The 16,703-nt window shown below is 43.0% G+C and overlaps 1 protein-coding gene across 2 annotated transcripts in view; it reads right to left on the bottom strand.

Annotated features, from left to right (window-relative positions):
* COL8A1 (collagen type VIII alpha 1 chain) overlaps window positions 1-11,322 on the bottom strand; it is a 186,192-nt gene extending 174,870 nt beyond the window's left edge. Inside the window, exon 1 of one of the 2 annotated variants that reach the window (XM_049857921.1) lies at window positions 11,014-11,322. The gene's annotated coding sequence lies outside the window, so the exon portion shown is untranslated. Of the gene's footprint in view, window positions 1-10,136; window positions 10,339-11,013 lie in introns of those variants that run through there. The other variant, XM_049857924.1, reaches the window with a different exon arrangement.
* Between the last annotated feature and the right edge of the window lie 5,381 nt (window positions 11,323-16,703).

Raw genomic sequence — 16,703 nt, 5'->3', positions numbered from 1 at the left:
CAATGTATGCTTAAAGAGCATCATTCTCTAAAATACTTTTATGACCTCACATGTCTCTAAATGGTAAAGAGTGTGGCTATTTGAGAAATGCTCTTAAGATTCAAAACAAAAAAAAAAAATGGCTCAGAGATGGTCAGTAACCTTCCACAGGTCCCAGAGAGTCAAGGTATTATTGAGATTAGAACCTTGAAGTTTTTCTGTAACGGCGGGTTCCCAGGCACACACACACCAACTCTATAGCTTCATCTCTATTGACATCAGAAATAGCCTTAGAGTGAGGATTGCTCTGTTTTACTGTGAATGTCATAATTTTACAAAATTTACAAAGCAAGCAGCCCTTCTCTGATGTACCAGAGATTTTCTTTTTCTTTTCTTTCTTTTTTTTTTTTTTTATGGTCCTAATTGATCTCTGTTCCCCAAAGGGCTCTGAATTATGCAAGTGTCTCAAGTCTTAACAAGCCATCCCCACATAGCTGTGCAATGGAAACGTTCAACGGAACAATAGAACAAGAAAATGCTGCATGGTTTAAAATCAGGAAAGGTGTGTGTCAGGGTTGTATCCTTTCTCCATTCTTAGTCAATCTATATGAGCAAATAATCCAAGAAGCTGAAGTATATGAAAAAGAATGGGGCATCAGGATTGGAGGAAGACTCATTGACAACTTGCAAGGAACCATGCTGGTGCAGTGGTAAAGAGTTTGGCTGCTAAGCCAAAGGTAGGCAGTTCAAAACCACCAGTCGCTCCTTGGAAACCCTATGGGGCAGTTCTACTCTGTCCTATAGGGTAGCTATGAGTCGGAATCAACTTGACGGCAACAGGTTTTTTTGGGGGGGGGTGGTTATACGCAGATGACACAACCTTGCTTGCTGAGAGTGAAAAGGACCTGAAGCACCTACTGATGAAGGTCAAAGCCTACAGCCTTCAGTATAGATTATACCTCAACATAAAGCAAAAATCCTCACAACTGGACCAATAAGCAACATTATGATAAACAGAGAAAAGACTGAAGTTGTCAAGGATTTCATTTTACTTGGATTCGCAATCAACACCCATGGAAGCAGCCATCAAGAAATCAAATGACGTACTGCATTGGGCAAATGTGCTGCAAAACACCTCTTAAAAGTGTTGAAAAAGCAAAGATGTTACCTTGAGGACTAAGGTGCGCCTGACCAAAGCCATGGTATTTTCAATCACCTCATCAGCATGCGAAAGCTGGACAACGAACAAGGAAGACCAAAGAAGAATTGATGTATTTGAATTACAGCACTGATGAAAAATCTTGAATATACCATGAACTGAGAAGAACAAATAAATCTGCCTTGGAAGAAGTACAGCCAGAATGCTCCTTAGACATGAGGATGGCAAGACTTCATCTCACTTACTTTGCAAGTGTTATCAGGAGGAACCAGTCCCTGGAAAAGGACATCATGCTTGGCAGAGGGTCAGCGAAAAAGAAGACCCTCAACGAGATGGACTAACATGGTGACTGCAACAATGGGCTCAAACATAGCAATGATTGTGAGGATGGTACAGGACTGGGCAGTGTTTCGTTCTATTGTACATCGGGTTGCTATGAGTCAGAACCAGGTCTTCAAACTGGTTCGTTCCAGTTGGAACCCCTGCTGAGAATTTTCAGTTCTAACAAGCTGCCTGATTGAATAAGAATGTAAATTTTAACAAGATTTCCAGGCGATTTTTATGTATAAACTTTCTGGGCACTTGTTAGAAATGCAAATTCTCAGCAGGGAACTGGTTAGAAATGCAAATTTTCAGCAGAGGTTCGAACCAGAACAAACTGGTTCAAGCCCTGGTCAGAACCAACTCAAAACAAAAAAATTTTTTTTTTTTACTCAAAGGAACCTAAAAATAACATTCGTAGAGGTTTAAATGATGATCTTTTTTTTTTAAAAAAAAAAGAACGAGCAAAGTGATGCACCACCATGGTCAGGTTAGCCACTGGCTCCAAAGGGCACCTTGCTCTGCATTTGACCCCTGTCTGGAAACAGGACAACTTTCTAGACTAATACACTCAGCCCCATGGCTCCCTCTACTGGTCAACGACCTCCCTCCCCACTCATTTGGTCAGCAGGGGACTGGAGTAACCTGGGAGCCAGGAGCAGGACTGGAAACGTAGTTGAACCGTGGATTCAATAGCTTATTTGTGCTGCAGATCCCTTTTCTTTCCTCATTCTTCTAACCTCAACAATCTTGGCCACCTAAGTCACAAATTCTTAGCTCCACCTAGTGTCGCCCTTCATGTACTTCTTGGCCACGTCTTACGTCCGCCTTTTAACAAAAGGCTGCTTGTTTGGGTTTAAAACACGAATAATCTCTGTGACCCCTGGATTTCATGAATGGGCAATTCCTAAGTAGAGATCTTTGAAGAAATATAATCATGTACAGTCATCGCTTTGAATTTATCAACCAAGTTTAGGGTTATTTTAGAGTACACACGGCATGGAAACCCTGGCGGCGTAGTGGTTAAAGGTTCAGCTGCTAACCAAAAGGTTGGCAGTTCAGATCCACCAAGGGCTCCTTGGAAACTCTATGGGGCACTTCTACTCTGTCCTACAGACTCGCTATGAGTCGGAACTGACTCAACGGCAATGGGTTTGATTTGGTTTACACGTGGCATGATAGTTGGAGGAACATACTAAATGGGACGATAGCTGGTAAAATGTTCCCCCTGTGCTCCACGGCAGTGCTCTCCAGCAGAGGCTCAAGATTCAGTGTTCTCCTATTGAACTAAAGGCAGCTGTGGCTTAGCTCTTCTGCTGCCTGGTGGTGGAATTTCTGCATACAGCAGCCATAGTTGCCTTAGCCCATGAAGTCTCTATTATGGAGGCCATTGGCTCATACTTCCAGGAAAAACACACACAAACACACATGCACACACACCCTCTTTTAACTAGCTAACAGAGGAGACTGGAGAAGCTTTGCAACAGGCTGGATACATTTTCTTTCCTGGGGAAGCCAACAGCTGACACCCACACCCAGGCTGATTCAGTTAGAGTTGGAAAAGTAGCAGGTGAAGTGATTAATTAGCTTTAGCCTTAACACATCAAATGATGCCAATGCTTAAATATCCTGTGAGGTAAACAACATCAACAGAGCTGAAGAGAGGCAGTCTTCAAGGAAGACTTACTTAAAAGAATGTTTTCACAATGATGCTTAGTCATAGACCAACTAACTTTTAACACAGAATAAATCAATTTCAGAAACACAATTGCTGTTTCAAAGATATGCAAACAATTGTCAGCATGCTTTATAAGAAAGCGAAGAAGCATCTGGGGTAACCTCTGTACTCTCATATGGGGTAAACTGTTTCAAGAAATGATATAAGAATATTCTTTTTTGCCTTCATCACTTTCTATATTGAAATACCTTTTTGTGTCACCCATAATTTTGTAATGATCATAGCAAAAAACATTTTGACGACTGGACGTCCATGGGCTTACTCTCCTGGGCCAGAGTCAAGTCTAAAATGAGGTCAAAAGAGGCTTTTCCCTGTTGAAGTCTAGTCAGGGGTTAAGAAGAATTTTAATCGAGGTAATGCTTATTAAGCCTTGACCAATGTGACCCAGTCCCTAAGTGGTGCTGTACTTAAGCCTGACACAAACAGAAATTCATCTCCCAAACATTTGAGAGGGTTGGGTTCAGATAAAGGAGCCCTGGTGGCACAGTAGTTAAAGTGCTCAGTTGCTAACTGGAAGGTCAACAATTCGAACCCACCAGCCACTCTGTGGGAGAAAGATGTGGCCGTCTGCTTCTGTGAAGATTTACAGCCTTGGAAACCCTCTGGGGCAGCTCTACTCTGTCCTACAGGGTTCCTATGAGTTGAAATTGATTCTACAGCAATGAGTTTTGATGGAATTCAGATAATCATATTAAAATCACTTTCCTAGCACCTCCAAACTCTACGGAGTCTCTCCTTCTGTCTCAGAAGAATGAACTGTATAGCTGTACTATCCTGTCTCTACCGTGGTGGAGTCCTTTGACCACGCTTCCCCTCTGTCCTACCACATCTCATGCCTATACTCCCCAACCACCCTCAGTGTCCTCTATGGTTTTCCATTTAGCATATTTTTTCCTTCTCTCATGAACGACCCCGTTGGCAACACACTGTTTATTGGGTGGGAGAAGAGGAAAGTTATGCTGTAAACCATCACGTGTTAATACATTTGTCCTGCCACGTAAATACTGGAGCTTGACTTCAAGCCTGCTATAATAAATAATTTCTAGAACTCAGGTAAATGTGGGAAGAATGAGTGAAAGTACTGTAGTCAGAGAAACATTTTAGCCACTGATAAAGGGAATGAACCCTCCTATATTTCCTAACGAGCCCTGGTGGTTCAGTGGGTTAAGAGCTATGGCTGCTAACCAAAACGTTGGCAGTTTGAATCCATGAGCCACTCCTTGGAAACTCTATGGGGCAGTTCTACTCTGTCCTATTGGGTTGCTATGAGTCGGAATCAACTCAAAGGCAGTGGGTGTATTCCCTAAGGCAAGGGAGAATCTCAAGTTTGATACATTTCAGACGAGTCCTAAAAGTCCCTGTACTAAACAAAGCCAAATCTGTTGCCATCGAGTCGATTCTGACTCTTAGCCGACCTACAGAACAGAGTAGAATTGAGAAAGGACAGAGTCTTTTTTCCTGCAGCGTGGCTTTGAACCCCTAGCAACTGAACTAACCACTGGACAACTAGGGCTCCTTATATATATATAAAATAAAAGCCAAACCACTTACGGTCGAGTTCATTCTGACTCATGGTTGACCCCATGTGCGCAGAGTACAACTGCACTCCACAGTGTTTTCAAGACCTTTCAGAAGTAGATTGCCAAACCTTCCTCCCGAGATGGGTGGATTCAGACTGTCAAACTTTCAGTCAGTAGCCTAGCGTTTAACCATCTGCACCACTCAGGGACATAGACTCCTTATAGGGACTTATATAGAAGTATAACATATGCTATACTTAAGTTTTCCCTGTCCCTGTCCCCCATCACTCACCCACTCAACACAGATATACTGAGCAGTCACTATGTGCCAGGCCCTGGAGTGGGAAAAAACAGACGAGGTTCCTGTGATGGTGAAGGTCAGTGATTTCACTCTTCACAGGGTTTTGTGTCCGTGTTGTACACATATCCTATAGTATAGGTACAGCTGTAGCCCAAAACCTCTACCGGGCTGTGGTTTCTGAAAACCCTAAACACATGTCATCACTCCTATGTTAAGTTCGTAAAGAATGCTCAGTACAGTCAGAGATGTCTTAGATTCATCCCGCACGGGCAGACACATTAGAGTTATTCAAGAGCATTGATCAGAGAGTCTGGCTACACAGACTCCAGCCCTGATTCGCTACAACCCATCTGGATGACCTTGGCCAAGACATCAACTCTTCTGGCCTTTTCTCATCTGTAAAATTAACATGTAGTTAAAATTTGCTTCAAGATCCTTTCTGGCATTTGTATTTTGTGATTCTCTAAATAAGTTTTTTTAATCCCCAGAAGCTTGAATAGGGCCTAGATAAGTGAGAAAAGTGCAAGTGCTTAAAAACCTCCCTTAGAGTCTGTTGGAGGTTAAGGAGCAATTTTAAATTAACTTTCTTCTGGGTATATGAGTTATTAAGGTTGAGAAAAATGTGAAACCTTTTTATTTGATGGAGTGAAAATTTACATACTATTTAAGGGAAATATGAGGAGACTTTCTGGTAATGAGAAAACCCACAAGTATGAGTGGTACTCCGGAAACTTGATCTTTAAGAAATGAAAAGAGTTAGGTTTCTTCCACTGGAAAAAAAAAAAAAAAGATGGCACAGAGGGGCTGTGGCTGTATCTGCAAGTACCTAAAAGGTTGTGCTGAGGGAGAGAAGGGTCAACTTTTGTTTTTCAAGAAGGACGATGGAAGAGAGCCCAAAATCAAAGAGGAGATCTAAGGTGATACATGACGAGTGTCTTCATATTTTATATAAACAGCTATCGTTGCTGTGAGTTACTTTTGCTTTTACGCTGCAGTTAGGAGTAAGAATTATCTTTTTAGTTGACTATGCTAGGATGAGTTTTTTGGGGAACATTTTCATTTTATTCACTTTAGTTTGGTTCGATGCAATTTCACTGGCTTTGTGGATTTGAGTACACAGGGCCCCCAGATTATAAACATTCCAACCTTGAGTGACTCTCTGTAGCCCCCTTACTGCAAATCTACGTGTTTGAGGAATGGCTATGAAGGACGTCCTTCCTCAGAGGGCAATGACAGTTACTGAAGTGATAGTGGAATCTGGGGTTAGCGGCTCCTCTCAGTTGGTGCTGAAAGGCAGTTAACTCTCTCTCCCACTCTTCACTCCCTGTCTGTCTAGAAAGCAGGAAGTTCAGCAGAGCCGTGATTTAGAGCGGTGCGGTTGAAACTGATGTTATGACTGCCAGTTCACTGGAAGATCTTTTTCATTATATCCCTAACCTTTTTGTAACTACTGGAAACAGGTCCTTCATTTATTCCCCGATGATTTAGCTAGTGTGGAAACCCTGGTGGTGTAGTGGTTAAGTGCTACGGCTGCTAACCAAGAGGTCGGCAGTTTGAATCCACCAGGCGCTCCTTGGGGACTCTATGGCGCAGTTCTACTCTGTCCTATAGGGTCGCTATGAGTCAGAATGGACTCGACGGCACTGGGTTTGGTTTTTTTGGTTTAGATAGTGAGAGGTCCTTTTCATACAGTGCTAAAATGAAAGATTCTCTAAATGCCAAAGGGCATTCTCCTTTGACGTTTCTCTTCACTCGACAGCTACAACAGCGCAGCTCTTTTGAGGCTGCACTCTAGTCTCACATCCCTACTACATTCTATTAAGACGTATATGTTTATGGGGGCCGTTTATGGGGGCTGTTTGAAGACACGGAGTCCCTGGGTGAGAAGTGCGAATGGTGAATGCACTCAGCTGGAGTTAACCCAGAAGTGCCTTGGGAGAAAGGCCTGGCGATCTACTTCCAAAAAATCAGCCACTGAAAAACCCTATGGAACACAGTTCCACTCTGACACACATGGGACCACCATGAGTCAGAGTTGACTCGATGGCAACAGGTTTTGGTTTGGTTGAAGAGAAGGAAGTCCAGGAAGAGAGACCTGACTTTCAGAGGGTTACCTGGGGGACTAGACCCTGGTAAAGGTGGCTGTGTCTCAGTGACTCTGCAAGTTGCTGTATCAAGGTGGGTGACTACAGAGAGGGAGTCAACTGCTGCTTCTAACTCTGCATTGCATCCTTCGAGAGAGTTAGGATTGGTTTTGTTGACATGAACCACCCATTAGTTAAGTTCTGAGGGTTTTATACCCATAACATAACTTTTTGAAATTATAACTGCCAAAACCCTGTGGGTTTTAATGTAGGGGCGGACGGGAAATCAGTCTGGCTTTTCGAACTCAGCTGTTCCTTTCCATTAAAAAAGGGGCACTAGGAGAAGGCAGAAGAGATGGATTTCAACTTATTAGTGGAAACACTCCCATTGATTAAAGAAAAAAAAAAAGCAGAATTTTTTATTTCCCTTCCCCAACCCCCTATATGCCACATAAATGACTTTAATAAGAATTTGTTTCAGAGACCCTGATTTTTTGCCTCCACTAGGAGACATTTGTGATTTCTCCTAGATTTTTCTCAATTCCCTACTCATCTCTGTCCTCCTCTCCTTGATTTTTTTTTTTTTTTTCCACAAATGGGAATAAAGTGGGATACACTTTCTGATCCTGGAAAGAACACCACTTTGTAATTTCGAGAATAATAGAAAATCTAAATGTGTTTTTCCCTGGGTAGAACAGGCCTTCTATAACAGCAGAGCACCCTCCCCAGCTCTCTAGTGAAAGACGTAGCCCTTCACCTTTTCTCTTTTAAGAAACATCAGTCTTTGAAAGCCTGTTGGAATAGTGTTACATAGGTATGACCATGAGCCCAGTCCAAGGGCATCTATGTACTGGCATAAAGAGGAGATTCACCGTAGGTTTCCATAGCCTGTGCAAAAGGTGAGTGAGTGGAAGACAGGGTATTACATGAAACCCCACCACTGATTTTTCTAAAAATTAAGAAGGGAAGTGTCATCTTGCCTGATATGTGCCTTATGGAAAAGAATCACTTTAAGTCTCTGGTAAAGACCCCTAGGGGAATTAGATCATGGATAATCTAAGATGATGTCACCCAGTTACTTAGCTGGTTGAACGTAGGGAAGGCAATCACTGTTAAATGGCTCATAGCTGTAGAGTGGATTAACTGCCAGGAAAAGCAGAAGCAGATCCTCGGAGAACACTTTTTATTCTCAAATTTAGGAATAACAGGGAGCTCTTTTACACTGGGAACTTTTTTTCCCCCTCCAAAAAAGACAACTTCTCTCAAGGGGATCTGGTGAATGAAATGGTGTATTTTCATCCTTATGACCGGCATGAGTCAGGCACTGCCATAAAGGAAGAATGAACTTGGACATACCACACACTTGGTTTGGTTTTGTCTCATACCTGTGTTCTTGTCATGGTTGATTACCCACTTACATCAGATACGAAGCAAGCAGTCTGCACTGTGGCGTGAGATAAAAGATACTTTAATATGCTCAGGTCATATATTATTTTGGCCAATAGTAATCTCAGATCATTTTCTTTAAGAAAACTGTACTCCTTGCAACCATTTTTTTCAATGAAGCAACATTTCCAGTGACAGAAAGGTTTCCATACAACTCTTTCACTGGAATAATAGCGCTGAGTTCCCTCCAGAATTTTAAAATGTCTTTGTAAATGTCCTTTTTGATATGTAGAGTAAAGAGAAATGGTTTGGAGGATCCTCAGTTAAACTTCTGATGATTTTAGTTTCTTTAATAGGGGAGAGTTTTTGACAGCTTCTGTGAGTTTTTCCTTTTCCCATGAAACAATATAAACGAACCAAAAAAGTGAAACTTTCTCCCTTCTACTGGCTTTAAGAACCTTAAGGGCTAAAATAGTGGTTTGGTTTCCTGACTGGCAGCTTTGGTTTGCCTTCTCTAAGAGGTCTTGTTCAATTCCCCGAGAGGAAACATTTGAAGAGGGTTTTTCTCCCACATGAGAGAGCTCCATCCACAAAGCCCACAGAATTCGATGCCAGACTTCATGGACCAAGTGTCTGTTTTTACAGACCGAACTGCAGAGTGTGTTTTTCTTTCCACAGGTGCACCAGATTCATTCCTGGACCTCGGAATGAAGAAGGTAGGTAGGTCAGTCTTTTAAAAAAGAAAAAAAGCCCGGATAACTCTCTCTCTGAGAAGCCAGGGCTAGTCAGGTAGATTTTAATTTACTAGATGAGGGAAGAGAGGATGGCAAGTCAGATTAAAACTCCCACAAGCCTTTCTAGTTGATCTTTATAGCTGTCTGGTGTACACAGAAGTTCTATATAATCTGGCCTGTATTCTTCTCTTACTGTGAAACATATTGAAACGCTTTATGTTTAGGTGTGTGTATAGAATTCATGAAGTTCTTTTACATACTTTCTTAGTTCCAACACAATTCCCATTTTAGGACGGATTGAAAAGATAGCTTTGTGAGAACACATTCTGCTCCAGCTTGTAAGTTTGGATTTATTCTTTCCTATCTACCAGCCACCTGATTACTGTCCTGGTGCAAAGGGCACCCATTCTCATCATTTTTTCCACACGCTTAAACCTGGAAAGATATTTTTTAAAGGACTCACAGAAGCTGTCTTAGGGGTTTGGAAAACATTGCAAAGTTGTTAGCAGAACTTTTGACGGTGCTATTTTAGGAAGCTAATTGTGTTCTTTTAAAGGATGTTTTTGACAATGGGACAAAGTTTTCCCTGTCCCCACTGATATGTGAAATATTTACAATTAAAAACGTTAGTAAAACACCTCCAAAAGGATACATTTTAACCTCAGCAACAGGGGGAAAAAGAAGTTTAAAAATGAAAAAAGGTTTTGCAATATTTATGCTGCTGCTTCTGTCTAAAATGAGCTTTTATTTTACCGTTCAAACAGAAGTTTGTTTTCAAACCAGTTGCTAGTTAAAGGAGCAGCTGATCTGGCATCCTGAAAAGGCAGCTCTAAGCAAACAGCCTTTTGCCCAGACGGGACTTACTCCCCGAAGCAACCCCTAGTAGGTCAGATGCCTGCAGGGTGGTATCTTACCTTGAGCACGTAAGATCCGGGCAGAGAGGCTCAGGGGCTCCCACAGGAGAGGACCGGGAAAGTGCTCTGATCTGCTGCTGGTAACATGCACTTGGCTTTTATGTGCAGGTGGGAGGAGCTGCTCCTCATAGTAGGTGGGCAGAGAAGGAGCAGCGGGCAGGCAGCCCCCGAGAGGAGCTGGACGCTCTCCTCTGGGGAGGGGCGGGTGAGGGCAGAGTAAGGAGCTGGCAAAAAGGGAGGAGGGACTGGGAAGAGAAGAGAAATGGGGGGAGGAAAGGAGGGGAGGAAGGGAGGGAAGGGAGGGAAGGGGAGGGAAGGAAAGAAAGGGAAAGGAAAGGAGGGTAGGGAAGGGGAGGAAAAGGAGGGGAGGGAAGGGAAGGGAAAGGAGAGGAAGGAAACGAGGAGGGGAGGGAAGGAAGGAAGGAAAAGAAAGTGAGGGAAGGAGGAGAGGGGAGGGAAGAGAAAGGAGGAAAGGGAAGGGGAAAGAAGGGAGGAGAGGGAAGGGGAAGGAGGGGAGGAAAGCGAAGGGGAAGGAAGGAAGGGAAAGGGAAGAAGGGGAGAGAAGAATAGAGTAGAGAGAGAAGGCAGGGGGCCGGTAGGAGCCGAGGAAGCAGTGGTTACCGGAGTGGAAGGGAAAAAGAGAGATGGGGGGGCGGGGAGGAAGATAAGGAAGAGGAAACAGAGAAGGAGATCCAGACCACAGATGGGAAAAAGGTTGGAGTGAAAACGAACAGGAGACAGACACTCAAAAACGCACGACCTGGGAGGAAAGGGGAACGGGATTATTTTGGTTTTCGCGTGACTTTTTAGAGGAGGAGGAGTTGTGGGTGCCGGTATTACTAAAGGTGTTTTCTGTGAATGCGAAAAGCTAACTCACAGTTCGGGCAAACGGCAGGGTCCAAAAGCGAGGCCCAGGAGGCCGGCCGGGAGCGCGGAGGAGAAGGACGCGGCCGGAGCCCGGCAGCCCTCCTGCGCCCGGAGCCCGCGTCCCACCGGTCCCCATCGCTGTCACTCCCGGCCGTGCGTCTCTGACAGGAAAGTTCTCCCTGTGCAGCCTGGGCTGTGCAGCATCCAGCGGCCCCTCTGAGACTTCTGTAGCACTCACGGAATCCCGCAAAAGTTGGGGAGAATCAGCGGAGATGGGCTTGTGGGAAAAGGAACCCCAGAATCGGCCTGAGTCCTCCAGCATCTGCTTATGTAACATAGGATTTCAGGGCTCTCTGCCTTCTGGTGATTTTCAGTATTGAAAAAACTCTCGTTCCTAACAATTGGCAAAGGTCTTGATGCCACAGCCCTCCCTCTCTCAGGGTGCCTTAAACATTAAGAAAGGATTCAACCAACAGCGGCTGAAGGAGCAGGCTGAAATTCCTAAGAAATAATAACAAGCTTCTTTCGCTGCCGGGTGGTGACTCACTTCCCAGTCCAAGTTTGATTTTTGCCACCAAAGGAAAGAAAAAGCATTTTTAAAGATAGAACTTGAGACTTGGCAGTGGGGGTAGTGAGAGGGGAAAGGAGGGGCTGCGGATGGGTGGGTGGGCTGGGAAGAATAAGGGGACCAACATTTTACTATTTACTCGACAGCAATGGGTTGAGTTGGGTTGGGTTTGGCTCTGTTGATATTTTGGACCGGATAATTCCTGGCCATGGGGAACTGCTCTGTGCTTTGTAGAATGTTGGGCAGCATCCTCCATCCCTACCCAGTAGACACAGGTAGTACTCCCTACACCCCCACTCCCATATGGGGATAATCAAAAATGTCTCTAGACATTGCCAAATGTCCTTTGGGGGGCCAAAACTGACCCCTCGCACCCACTGAGAACCACTGATTTAGAGAATGTCTGAAACTGTCAAAAGCATTTTAAAGGAATCCATCAAGAAAATGCTCAGTCGTGCCATTTGGATAATAGTAATACTCGCACCCACTGCTTCTTTTGTAACTCATTTTATTCTCAATTGTGTACCACCTGGGAGTCAGCAAAATAGAAACCCATGTGCCTGAAGGAAGATTAATGACATCTGAAATGAAAATTTAAAGATCTTTGTCATAAACATAAATTTGACATTAAAATAACTATGCAAATGTAACTCATTATGTTTTGTGACATTTGATTATTTTGTCTTAATATTTATAATTTTCCATTTTTACTCCCCTCTCAGGGATTGAATTGTGTCCCCCAAAACTATGTGTTGTAAATCTTAATCCCTATACCTATGTATGTAATCCCATTTGGACTAGGGTTTTCTTTGTTATGTTAATGAGACCATGTCAGTGTAGGCTGTGTCTTAACTACTCATTTGTGAGATATACAGCAGCAGAGAGACATAGAAAGCAGCAAGCGCAGATGGGGCAAGATAAATGCCATGCCATGTGAAGATCTCCAAGAAACAGAAGCTGAAGAGAAACAAGAGCCTTCCCCCCAAGCCAACAGAGAGAGAAAGCCTTCCCCTACAGCTGGTGCCCTGAATTCGGAATTATAGCCTCCTAAACTGTGAGAAAATAAATTTCTGTTTGTTAAAGCCACCCACTTGTGGTATTTCTGGTATAGCAAGATTAAGAAACTAAGATATTCCCCTATTCAAATTATATTCAGCAACTTTTTGGCTGTGAAGTTATATATAGTGCTTTGTTAGCTTGCAGAAAACAAGTGTTCAATAAATACATATAAAAAATAGCCTGGCTAAATAAGTGATGCTACTGCGCATTGAAAGAGAGAGGATGGCCAGTACTTGCTAGCTGAATGAATGGATAAGAGAATTAAGGAATGCCTTAGAAAGCTGAAACTTTCAACATCATTTTTTTCTGCTCATTTTCTAATTGGTTGTACTCTATATTTACCCTCCATAACTCAATTTTCCTCTTTCCAAATAGTATGTTTGTTTTTTGAGGATGTGGCCAAACCCATGAAGTCTGTGAAATGAATAAAGCTTGTTACTGAGCCTAGAAATAGGAGTGCATTACCTATTCTGGGGCAGAACCCTGAAATCAGATGTGATTTTATAGGTTGGGTACTACTCCCAGCACTTCTTAACTTAGTAAAGAAGTGTGGTCTGGGCACCCCAAACAGGCCCCATTTAGAAGAGGGTCTGGGTGATAAAGCGTGTTACTTAATATTCTCATCCTATTATAACGAATCAACTTTTCAATCCTGAATTCACGCCTCCCAAACATTCCAGTTCCATCACACAGTTGGGAAAGACAGAAACAGAAAAGGTAAGAAAATCACCTGCAAAGGGAAAGCACTCGATATCTGTATTTTTCTTCTTTCTCATTCTTCACTGCCTCCTTTCAAACTTGAATATCCAGCCAACATAACAAAAGAGCTCCTTTCATTTCATCTTGGATGTTGCTAATGATTAGTTCATTTCTCCAGTAGTTCACACTTGCCTGAATCTGATTCAGTAGCAGATCTGGACAACAGGTCAGGAATCCAGGAATGTGATCTCTTTCCTGACTCTTAGCTTACCCTTCCTATAGTCTCTCTGAAGGTGATTGAGGTTTAAAATGACCCAGCTTCTCTTCTGTGGAAACAAAGGAATCTAATGACAACATACTAGATGCTCTGAAGTTTCCATTGTGTGGATATAATAACAACCACAGATAACTGACACAGTGGCTGCAACAATGGGCTCAAACATAGGATTGTGAGGATGGCGCAGGACTGGGCGGCATTTCGTTTTGCTCTACGTAGGTCGGAACTGACTTGATGGCACCTAACAACGACGACGACGCAGATGATTACCTTATTTTCAGGAGCTTTGAACATATGATGCCTGTTTATTTTTGCTTATTTAGAATTGATCATTTAACCAATATTTATTGAGAATGGACACCAGGCAGTGTGAGGTATGCAAAGCAGAGGAAAACAGGGATGTAGAGCTGTTTTCATGAAAAAAAACAAAGTTCACATGAAATCCTGTGAGTTGGGTAGTAAAGAGACTTCAGGGAGGAGGTGGCATTTGAGCTGAGCCATGGAAAGTGGCATTTGGATAGAAGGTGAAGAACAGGAGTGTATTCCAGGCAAGAAAAGGAATGCGTGGAACTGAACCAGCCGTGAACACAGCACTGTTCAGAGCAGGGAGAGTTGACCAGCAGGAATCAAGGGGAGGGTCCATGTTGCAGAGAAAGGAGGCTAAAGACAAGGCAGGAGAAGTGGGGTCAGCCTGTAGAAGACCTTAAATATCACCCAGGGAGTGGGAACTGTATTCTCTGGGCGAAACGGAGCCATTGAGGAATTCTGAGCAGTAGAATGGCATAATGGAAGTAGCATATCGTCAAGATTTCATTTTGCTTCGAATAGGGTTTTTATAGTAGCTTTCCCAGCATGTCCAGGGCTGTTCGCATACTTGGAAACAGAGAAGACTGAGTGTCTGCGTCCTGTAGACTTGGAGGCCTGTGCGAAGTTGGCAGGAACAGTGGTGAGTCTCACCTGGAGTGTCCCTGCTCTGTAACTATAAGATAGGAAGGCAGGACTCTCCCAGGGTGTGGCTAGGATGACAGATGGGATTGATATGAAGAATGGTATCTACTTAGAGGGTTGGAGGAGCCTTGCTGCTTCTTTGCCTGTTACAGGTTTTAAGGTTATCACAATATATACATATCACCAGGTAATATGCTTCATGTGTGAAACCCTTGAGTTTTCAAGGGTTGCTGAATTACAGAACAAAGGAACCTGGCCTTAAAAGCCATGTAGTCATACCTATTTTCTCAAAACAGCTAACCTTCAATTATTTTTCTGTGTGTTACCCTTGGCATATTTCAAGTTCTGATTCTTCCTGCCACTCCTAAATACTTCAAAATGCAAATTATTGTAGTTTTTGGTTGAGGCACGATCACAGACAGGTGTGCGCACTTAAAGTAAATCTGACACTTTGAAATATGGGTGTAAAATTTTCGCTCTCCATCTATCAAATGACCCATCAGCCAGTCAGTTTAATACTGTGTTAAACATTGGCAAGCATGACTTTGGCCTGCAAAGCACTGAAAATTTGCCAGCTCTCCTAGGGCATTTAAAATAGGTCTTTATTTACAAAAATTTAAAACACTTACAGCACAGAAGAAAGGCACACCTCTAATGCATTCCGAAGGAACTTTGGGTTTTGTGAGTCACTGTTTCCTGTTGGGCCAGATGGCAGAGAGCTGACTGACGCAGGTGATCCCACAGATGACGGCTTCACAGCTCCCGCTGGCTTTATAAAGAGCACTGGATGCAGAGTCAGGAAATCTGAGGCTAGGCACGACTCTGCCCCTAACTAACTACCCGTGGAAACTTGGGGCAGATATTTTATACTTTTTGGATTTAGTGTCCGTATTTGTAAACTAAGGTGGCTTAGCCAGACACTAAAGTTCTTTGCACCTTTCAGATGCCTGCTGTGAGCCAGTCATTGGACGCTCTGTTAAACGGACTCATGAAGTCAATCCAACATTCGGTGGAACGTGTGCACAATTTTAGGCGTGGGAATATGTGCTCATAATACATTAGTTCGGTGATTACTGCAAGGGGATTACACCGAACATTAAACCTCGTCTGTGTTCTAGACAGAGAATTCAAAAAGGTAGGGTTGTACCATTGTGTCTTAAGTTACTGTCTCTTAACTAACCCTTAGCTGTAACCACTGGTTCTCTAACCAAGAAATTGCCCAGATCCAGCCACCGGCCTCTGAACCTCAACATTTTTTACCTCTCTTCTTCTGAATCAAGTAGTAATTCTCCTTTTGATTGATGACACTGTAACCATATCACATGGATCTCTGGTTTCCAAAAATCCTCTCTGTTGTGCCAGATTTACTTGATGTCCAAGTAAATTGGTTTGAAATCCGAAGAAGCTCTCTACTCTACTCCTGTGAATTCCTCCCTATCACTCTTTGTTTCTTTAATTAGAAAAGCTTTGGTTGCTCTTTTTGCTATCAACTGAATTATTGTAGCTCTTTCTAATTTTCTCCCAAATTAGACTTTTACTGGGGGCTCCGAACATTTTTCCAGTTCCCACCCTCCCCATAACCCACCCCCCAAATTCACCCTAACCATTTTTCTATTCCTCTCTCATGGGAGCAGTGCCATGGAGGGGGGATGAATATAGCCCAGGGATTTTTTTCTCACTCAGAAGGAGGGGGAAAGTAAAAGCCTTCAAGGATATTAAAGAAATAATAGTTCACTGTGAAGTCCCTGGGTGGCGCAAATGGTTAATGGGCTAGGCTGCTAACCCAAAGGTTAGAGGTTCCAGTCCACCCAGAGGCACCTCAGAAAAAAGGCCTAGTGAATCCACTTCTGAAAAGTCAGCCATTGGAAACCCTCGGGAGCACAGTTCTGCTCTGACATACGTGGTTTTTTGTTTTTTAGACCTTGGCTTAGCTCTTGACTGGACCTGCTATTGGTGATATTTCTGGAAAAAAAAAAAAAAAAAAAAAAACCTGTTCATACATTATCTTGTCTCCCAGGTGTATATTAATTAGCATTTTAATTTGTGTCATCTTTTCCTCCTTTAGCCTTCTAGATCACAATGTTCTCAAATTGAGAAGTCAAAAAGACTAAACTAATAAACATTTGTTGATTGATTTCTATTTAGAAAC

This window comes from Elephas maximus, chromosome 18 (assembly GCF_024166365.1).
Source record: "Elephas maximus indicus isolate mEleMax1 chromosome 18, mEleMax1 primary haplotype, whole genome shotgun sequence".
Taxonomy (NCBI): Eukaryota; Metazoa; Chordata; class Mammalia; order Proboscidea; family Elephantidae; genus Elephas; species Elephas maximus.
The sequence above is the reverse complement of the archived record's forward strand: the minus strand, read 5'-3'. Positions and strand labels throughout refer to the sequence as shown.